Source organism: Meles meles, chromosome 1 (assembly GCF_922984935.1).
Source record: "Meles meles chromosome 1, mMelMel3.1 paternal haplotype, whole genome shotgun sequence".
NCBI classification, from domain to species: Eukaryota; Metazoa; Chordata; class Mammalia; order Carnivora; family Mustelidae; genus Meles; species Meles meles.
Window position 1 is genome coordinate 27511808 of NC_060066.1, and position 10512 is coordinate 27522319.

The window sequence follows — 10512 nt, forward strand, 5'->3', positions numbered from 1 at the left end:
GAGAATTTGGAGTAGTGAACAAATGCAGGCAGATTGTTGAAGAGGTTTTATTATTGTAATTAGTTTAAAGTGAAAAAGAACCTCCCCCATTATATTCTCAGAATATGACCCTTGCCTTCAGCTGCCAGCATACCACAGACCTTTAGATTTATTTAATTAAAAACAATCTGTCATTATTATATTATTACTAATTATTAAATACTTTTGGGTGATAATTCTCTGTGAACAGTTGTATATATACACAGGCATATGTACATACTCTTATTTAAGCATTAAAATGACTTCAGAAATCTTATTGTTCTTTGTAATAGTAAATGCAGGAAGTTAAGTAACTGAGGTCACACAGAAATGAGTACATAAGCATGTACTAGGAGAAACCAGCAGTTTTTCTCGTCTTTTTCTTTCCTTTTTTTAATGTGAAATTCACTTAACTTAAAATTGAACATTTTAAATTGCATTTTAAAGTGGCTTTTAGTGCATTTAAAACATTGTGTTACCACCACCCCTCTCCAATTTTAAAACTTTTTCATCATCTTGGAACATCCCAGATGTTTTACTTCCCATTGTTCCCTTCTCCCTGTCTCTAGAAACCACAAATCATCCTTTTTGTCTCTAAGAATTTGCCTAATCTAAATATTCCATACAAAAGGAATCATGTAATATGCAACCTTTGTGTCTGTCTTCCTTCACTTAATATTTTTGAGATTAATTAAAGTTGTAGTATGTAGCAGGTCTTGATTACTTTTTATGCCTTGGTAATATTCCACTGTATGCATATCCCATAGTTTGTTTATTTGCTCCTCCATTGATGGGCATTTGGGTTGGGTACAACTTTTTGGCTATTATGAATAGTACATTATAAAAATTTATCCACAAGTATCTGTGGGGGCATATATTTTCATTTCAGAAAGATTGTCTATTTTAATAGTAAATGATGGAACAAATTTGCTGATAATGTATGAAACAGTCATTAAATTCCACTATGCTTAGGTCTTCGGGAAAATTAGTTACCATGGTTTGTAGCTAAACAGAATTACTTGAATTCTAGAGTCAGTGAATCTGTTTGTGAAATACGAAGACATTTAATTTAGAAACATAAAACTAGTGCTCTTCACTGATACTTATTACTCAGAGAAATTATAATTTGATTTAAGAATCCACAGTCTATTCATTTCAAATGTATATATGAAGTACTTCTTATGGCCAGGACTATTTTAGGAGTTAGAGATTTAAGGATGAAAATTCATTATTCTTGTTCTCATGAAGTCTGCATTCCTAAGAAACAATAAAAAACTCTAAATACAATAAAATAATTGTTTAATGGATGTTTCTAAAAACTGCAGTGGAAGCATAAGGGAAAGAATAACTGAGTTTGCCTAGAGGAGGTAACATTTTGCTGAGACTTAAACAACAAATATGAATTTGCTAAGTAGGCAGTCAACTGGAGATTTTTCTGGTAAATTTAATAACATAAAGGCAACAAGGCAAAAAGGAACACTGTTCTGAAGACCATCAGCAGTTTCTTATTGTTGAAGTATAAAGAAAGGTCTAAATCATTAAGCTTCCGAAAACCATGCAGAGACATATAAAGTTTATTCTGTAAGTAATGAGGAATATGCAGACAGCCACATACAGACCTTTAGATTTCATTCCATATTTTACAGGGACTAACTTGGATATCTAAAAATATTACTCTGGGAACAATGCATTAAAAGGAGAAAAAGAGCTGGGGGTAGATGGCAGGAGAATATAAAAAGATCATTATCTAGATGAGAAAGGAAGATACCCTACAGTAAGAACAGAGTAGTGTAGATATAGTAGAAGGAATTAATATAAAATAAATTCAAAATCTAAATTTAAATTATTTAAGAATAAATTGTACCTTGGAAATAACAAGTAGGGTACCATATACAAGAATCTTTGGTACTGCCTTTTACCATTCTAGAAAATACAGAAAGATAAGCAATTCTAAAGAAAAAAATATGGTCTTATTTGAACATATTTAATTTCTCTTTTGTGAGTATCAACAGTGTGAATGCATGTTAAGTTATGGAATTTGAACATATGGATATCAGAAGTAATCTAGTTTGGAGACACATAATTAGGAACAATGACCACATAGGGAGTGGAGAAATATCATAATCACTATAGAGACTTTTTCAAGCTATTTCTTCAAGCTATATTCCTTTTTAATTCAAAGTTTGCTTCAGGTCCTATAAGAATATTAGAATGTAGAAACAGATCAAACTACACAAAACAATGTAACTTTAAAATATAGTTATACTACAAATATTAAGAAAAGAACAAATTTTTCAACAAGAAAATTATTGGGAATATGTATTAATGATTTGGAATTCTACCTCAGTATAAAAATGTAACCATAAAAGAAGGTAACCATAAAAGAGAGATAATTATGTTGGTATAGGTAACTATTTTGGGACTCTTAACTCTACAAACAAAAGTACTAATCATGAAATAAAATATATTTTTCTATATATGTAAGAAAAACTGCTAGAAATCAAAGTTGTCCAACTTCCAAACTTCAAGATGACAGCATAGGAAGCTCCTAAACTCATGCCCTCTCAGAGACAGAACTAATCTACAGCTACATGTGAAATAATTCCTTCTGAAAAAGATCTGAAAACTAGCGGAACAGTTCCACCAAAACAAAGAAGAAAAGGACCACACTGACACAGGTAGAAAAGGGGGAAACAAAGTCTCACCAGAAGCCTCACACCCAGTGCAGTGACCACCAATTGGGAAGAACCTCACAAATATAGATTTTTTTCCCTGAGGAGCAAGGGGTTTGTGCTCCACATCAGGTACCTAATCCCATGAGACCAGCACCAAAGAGATGGCCCCCCAAAATGTCGGGCTTTGAAAATCAAGGAGGTATATCCAGAAGAACCACAGGGCTATAGGAACTCAAATATAGCTCTTAGCTCCCATTCAGACTGGCCTAGTCAATAATATTGTATTGCAAATTTGAAGGATGTGAAGAAAGCAAATCTTAAAAGTTTTCATCACAAGAAAAAAAAAACAATTTGTAACTCTGTTTGATTACAGATGGTAACTAGACTTATTGTGGTGATCATTTCATAATGTATACAAATTTGTATTGTTATGTTGTACATCTGAAGCTAATATAATGCTGTATTGTCAATTATACCTCAATAAAAAATCATCATAAACAAAATTTAAAGTGACATATGAGTCTGGTCAAAAATAAATGCAATAATCATTAACAGAATTTAACAGTCAATAAGTGAAATACAAAAAAGACTGACATTCTGATATGAAATTTACATATGAAGAAAAACAATTGAGCACCACAGATGTTGAGAACAATTTATTTTCACCACTAATTTAAATAAATATCAGAATAGAAATAAGATACTTATAAATCTTTATATGCAATGGAACCATATCATTTAAAAAAATAAACTTTGAAGACATTAATGACCAATATTGAGAAAGTATTTAAGTTATAGTATATTTATAGAGTGGAACATTATGCATACAATATAGCAAATATAAAATAATTTGTACTGGCAATAAAATATTTACAACATACCATTAAAAGGAAAAACCAGCAAAATAACACAGGCATCTTGTTTAATTTATGTATAAGCAGTGGAAATAGGAATTTTTTTTTGCTTTATTTCTAATTGATTTCTACAAGGATATGTATAGATTTTACCAAAATATATTAAAATAGTGAAAAACAAACAAACATGGAGACATATGAATGGTATGAAAGCACCAGAAAAAATGGATTTTATAAAAATTTTGAAAAGAGATCATAGTAATAATTGCACATACCATACATCCCATAAGATGATGAGTGATAGGAACTGTAAAGTTTGAGTGTTATATTGGCATGATTAAGTTGAGAGCCAGAATGCAATAAATTGGGGTGTAATAGTTGAAGACAGTAGATCTGGGGGCATCAACTTTGGTTCACTGAAATCACAGACTTAAAGTCTAGCATAAAGTAGGCCTATAATAAGCATTTGTAAAATTAATGAAATGATTAGACAAATAATATATAGTTAAAATTTTTCTGGAAAAATAATAAACAAGAGGAGCATGAAGTTACTATATTCTAAATTGAATACATTGTCTCAGCTTGGATTTTCAGAAGAGCAGACTGACAAAAGATGTAAGTGTAGAAGTTTAGGTGTGAAGTCTCCCCAGGAAGCACAAAAAAAGGAAATGTAGAAAATAAGACAGGGAGAAGTAGGCAGATATATTTGATGGCCTCTTGATCTCTGGACCCTAGTGTCACATCCTGTTTAATACCTTCCCTCGAGGCTGTGAATGGTATGTACAACCTGCTTCCGACCAATAGAATATGCAAAGGTGGTGGGATGTCACCATAATTATGTCGTTATATGGCAAAATAAACCAATATTCATCTTTATTAAGCCATTCATGAATCCCCCAAATAACTGTTACATGCTCATTATGTGCCACAAATTGTAAACCGTGATAAGGGCTAAAACGAGGGTGCATAGTCCATTATAAAATCTCAGGGACCTCCAGCCCAAGCTCCATCTAATGGCTGTCACATGCAACAAGAACTTTTTCCTTCTTGGAAGGGAGGAGAATTCTTTTGTATTTCTCAGAGGAAAAATGACATTTCTGGCCCTCTTACACATAGCCACTGGACAAATCATCCTTGTTTCCCCCACCTCAGACCTTTCATTTTTTTTTCTTTTTATGAAGACCAGAATCTCAAAGGGATATCTGCACTCCCACGTTCATTGCAGAATTATTTATAATAGCTGAGATATGGAAACAACCAAACAACTTAATGGCTGCTGATGGATGTGAATGGATAAAGAAGGTATAATAGGTAGGGAGGTAGGTAGATAGGTTAGGTAGGTAGGTAGCTAGATGAAAGATGATAGATGATAGATTAGACAGATAAATGATAGATAGATAGATAGACATAAAATCATTGAAAATCCATAAAAATATTAGAGTTAAAAATTAATTCAGCAAGGTTGTGGTATAGAAGATCAATATATGATATTGAGTTGTATTTCTATGCCTTCTCAATAAACAACTTGAACAGAAAATTAAGAAAACAATTTATTGTTGTTACAAAAAGAATAAGACATATAGCAATAAAAGTAACCAAGAAGATGCAAAACATATTTACTGACAACTAGAAAATACTGCTGAAAGTAAAATATTTAGGAAAGTCATAATAAAGAGAAAGACATTTGTGTTCAGAGATATTAAGGTAATAGTACTTCCCAGAACAATCTACAAATTCAATGAAATCCATATCAACTTCCTAGCAGCCATTTTTACAGAAATGGAAACCTAATTCTGACACTCACATGAAGTTACAAGGGACACCAAATAGTAAAAATATCCTTGGGGGGAAAAAAACAAAAAACAAAACAAAACAAAACCTCAAAGCCGGAAAGTTCATACTTCCCAATTCCAAAATTATTACAAAACTATAGTAATCAAAAAAAGTGGTACCAGCATAACAGTATTTACACATATAAATAGACTAATAGCATGTAATTGAGAGTCTAGATGTAAACCCATAGATCTATGATCTGTTGGCTTTCTATAATGATATGAACACATTCCATGATGGAAAAAATAATCTCTTCAAAAATTGATGCTAGGACACCTGTATATCTGTATGCAGAAAAATGAAATTAAACTTGAGCTCACACTATACACAAAACTTAACTCAAAATAGTCAAGGGCCTAAATACAAGTGTTAAAAGTATAAAACTAATAGAAAATATAGGGGTAAATCTTCATGAACTTAGATTTAGTAATGGTTTCTACATATGATACTAAAAATACAATCAGCAATAAGTTCATAAACAGGATTTTCTAAAAATTAAAAATATGTGTGTCAAATGATGATATTAATACCAAAAAAATCCCACAAATGCAACACAATACTTGTAAATCATATATCTGATAAAGGTCTAATACCTAGAATATACATACAGCTCATATAATTCAACAACAAAAAGGCAATTTACCCAATTTTAAAAGGAGCAAAAGACTCCAATCTGAAAATATAATCAACACAATTGGCTCTGTGTAAAATGCAAATCAAATCACATTGAGATATATTTCACAGCTACTAAAATGGTTATAAGTAATGCAAGAGTTGGTGAAGATGTGAAGAAACTGAAACGCTTGGTACATTACTAGAGAAAATGTGAAATGCTCAACCTTCTATGAAAACAGTTTGTCAGTTCCATAATAAATTAAACCCGACCCAGCAATTCCATTTGTAGATATGTGCTCAAGATATCTGAAGACAGATACTCAAACAAAATGTGCACATGAATGTTCATAGCAACACTCATCATCACTATAGTTGTAGCCAATTTAAGTTTCTATCAACTGATGAATGGATAAACAAAATATGCTATACCCATATAATTGAATTCAGCCATAAATAAAAATTAAGTACTCATACATGATACAATATGGATGAACCTTGAATATATTATGCTTAACGTAAAAAGCCAGACATGAAAGGACACATACTGTACAATAATTTTATATGATATTTCCACAATATAAAAATACATAGAAACAGAAAATAGGTTAGTTGTTGCTAGTGGTTGTTAGTGGATGCTAGAGGGAGGGAGGGAGGGATGGGAATGACTGCTTAATAGGTATAGGGTTTCATATTTGGGAATACTAAAATGTACTGAAATTACAAAGTGGTAGTGATTACACACCATTGACAACATACTAAATGTGACAGAATTGTACACCCTAATATGATCAAAATGTTTAATTTTAGGTGATTTTACCATAATGAAAAGTATATGAATAGTATTAAAGTATATAAATGCCTTACCAAAAAAAAAAAAAAGATTCATGGATTTTGCATCCTTAAAAATGTATAAAACCTAGTAAAGAAGATAATTTACAAAGAAAACAAATTCCTTAAGAAATGTCATAAGTAATAACAGAAAAAAATAATCAGATCTTGTAGTCTGGCAGAAGATAGAAGTATTTTCAATTGGAGACAAAATATTTTACGAATTTTGCACTGGACCAATTATGTACATATGGTTTAAACATGTAAATGAGTGGTTATACAGTGTCAATCCAGAGAACAACATTAAACCAGGTTGTTATATGAATAAATGAAAATTAGTATATCTCACAAAACCCCTTATCTCATGAAACCCCAAACTTACTGTATTCTCAACATGAGTGCATTATCTTCTTCCAAGTAATTTCTGCTATCGTATTCTCAGGTTAATTCAGTGGCACAACCCAGAAATCCCAAAGCAGAAACTCAGCATTATCTTCCCTTTATACATGTATGTGATTTCTACCAATACAATGTCTTGTAAGTTTTGTGTCTTGACTCTGGTTTTAAGAGCTCTGGGATTTAAACTTAAGATAGAAAGATCTAAAAGATACATGACCTCTACACCTACATAAGAAAACATTTTTATGGAATATCTTTTATACTTAATTAGCTACAAAGTTTACTTGTTTCTCAATAACCTCTGCTCCTTAAATATATAAATTGTAGATTTATTTATAATACGTCCCCAGTCAGATTGCATGTACCCTTTTCAATTTTTAAAATATATATTTTTTATTCCTTAAAAAAATGTAGGGGCACCTGGGTGGCTCAGCGGATTAAAGCCTCTGCCTTCAGCTCAGGTCATGATCCCAGCGTCCTGGGATCGAGCCCCGCATGGGGCTCTCTGCTTAGCGGTGAGCCTGCTTCCTCCTCTCTCTCTCTCTCTCTGCCTGCCTCTCTGCCTACTTGTAATCTCTATCTGTCAAATAAATACCTTTTTTTTTAAGTGTATTTATTTGTTCTGGAGAGAGAGTGAGCATGAGTAGGCAGAGAGGCAGAGGGGCAGAGGGAGAGGGAGAGAATTCTCCAGTAGACTCCCCTGGGTTGGATTCTAGGACTCCAAGACCATGACCTGAGCGGAAATCAAAAGTTGAATGCTTAGCAGACTGAGTCACCTAGGAGCCTCTGGAGTAGGTGTATCCTTAAAAAGCATTCTGTGCCCATGGCTCTCCCTCTAATAAATATTATTGTTTTTTCCAGTTAAATTTGTCAAATCACCATGTTTAAGAGGGTATTTTTCCTGATAATATCCTCCTTTCATTTTTAGGTATCTCTGGTAATAGAAGACATAATAAGGCATACTATTAAACAGTTCCTTCCTGCAAATACTTAAATATTTTTTTATCCCTTGCATTTTATGTTTCGTATAAATATCTGAATACTTCCTCTATTTCCTGAAGTTAAGTTATAATCTCTTTTCACTCATGTTTAATCTATGCACATTTATTTTAAGCATTCTAAGTCTAGATTATAAACCCCTCATGACATGGGATGTGTATTATTTTTCAAGGTATAGAGCACTAAGTAGCCTACAACATTGTGTGCCACTTAGTAATTGATTTATAAATATTTGTGAAATGATAGGAGAAAAAAAATGGTTTCATGAGAAACATTGTTAAACTAGGATTTATTGTAACTTCTTCAAAATTAAAACAATGATATAAAAATGGTAGGTTCTCATGATAGCATCTGAGCAGTAGCATGTTAGGAATTGTTTCTCTTTATAAGTCATTTTTTTACTTTAAATTAAAGAAAATTTATAAATAGAAAGTAATAACTTGTTTTTAATTGTAAATTTTATAGAGATTATTATAGATTTACATGTAATTGTACAAAATAAAGCAAACAGATCCTATGTGCCTATCCCTTACACAATTTCCCCCCGTGGTAACTTCTTGCAAAACTCCAATACAGCATTATATCAGGAGTTTATGTTTATATAATATACTAATCTTCTTCAGATTTTCCTAGTCTTACTTATACTGATTTGTGTGTGGCTATTTGTGTATTTAGTTTTACACAATTTTACCATGTGTAGGTTTGTGTATCTGCTACTGCAGTAAAATATAGAACAGTTCCATCACTACAAAAATCCCTTTTGGCTACTCTTTTTCAAAGATTAGTAACTCTTAATCACTTATTAGATACATTTTACTTTTTAAAAAAGATACCATATTACTTAAGAGACTGTATGTGTGTGCACTTGCATACTCACATTAAAAGGACCCTAAAGAAAATATCCTCCAAATTATTCATTCCCTTTAAAATAACTCTTATATAAGGAATGTAACTGGTATCTTGGGAGAAAAATGGGCGAATAATAAATACAGTTGTAACACAATTATGTACTATTTTCACTTTGATTCTCCAATTGAGAACATCAACTTAAAATGTGATAAAATAAAATTGCCTACTTTTCTCTGAAGCCAGACTTATATAATTTCCACGTCAATATCTTTCAAGCCTGGTGTTCCCAGGAATAGCTTTCATTAGAATAAAACCGTAAAAGCTGGGAGGAAAGCTGAACTGCCATTCAATGTAAAATGTACCTTATGAGCTGGCTTCTATAATTGTTATTCACACATTACATGAGACAAGATGCAGGTTCAGGAAGTGATTGGAGAAATGAGATAAAAAGAATAAAAAAGAATAAATCTGTCAAATAAATTCTTTTTTGGTTTTATTGCTTGATTTACCCTCTTAGAAAAAGATGATGTAGAACACTTTTTATAACCTTACATAGACAGTTCTAAGGATTAAAAACAAAAATTAACTACTGGATATTTCTAATAGAGCCATTAACATTCTTAATCAATGCTATTTTTAATAATAATATTATAAAGAGATATGAGAAGGATGTTATGCCTTTTATTAGCAATTTCTACTTCCCCAAATACATGAAGATAGAATATAGATTAGTTCAAAGTTAAAATAATATGTGATACCTGGTATTGTTATAGTTACTTTCATTTCTATTACTTAAAAGTCCCTTTCATATATATTACATGTCTAAAAAAAATAAAAATAAAAAATAAATAAATACATATATATTACATGTCTAGAGTATAGGTGAATCACTGCTATGATTGTAGTTGAACTGAGAAATAAAGAAACTATGAAAAGTTATCCATTCAGTAACAGTAATAGGATAGGATCAGAAGTTCTGTAACTAAAATATATATCAAATTCTTTAAAATGTATCTGTGCTTTCAAGCTCTTGAAAAAACTCCACATCTTTATTATTTTATTAGGAATCATTTTGGAATGTTCTACTAAAAATAAAAATTAAATTATATAAGTAATATTCAGTAAACAACTTTAATAATTGACCTCCTTAATTCTCCAATACTCAATAAAATCTATGCTTAATATTATTATGGGATCATGCTAATATTTTCTTAGTGATGATTTTCATTGAATTTCACTGCATATAAACCAACCCCCAAACTTAGTGGGGTCTATGGGGTAACAGGGCTTAGCTTCTTGGTTCTTTCTTGGTGTTTTTAATGAGATTTCAATTTGATACCAGCTAAAGGTACACTCATCTGAAGGTTCTACAGGACTTAGATGTCTAAGAAAATTTCACACACAATTCATTATAAATTGATGTTAGCTGAGGCCCTGAGCTC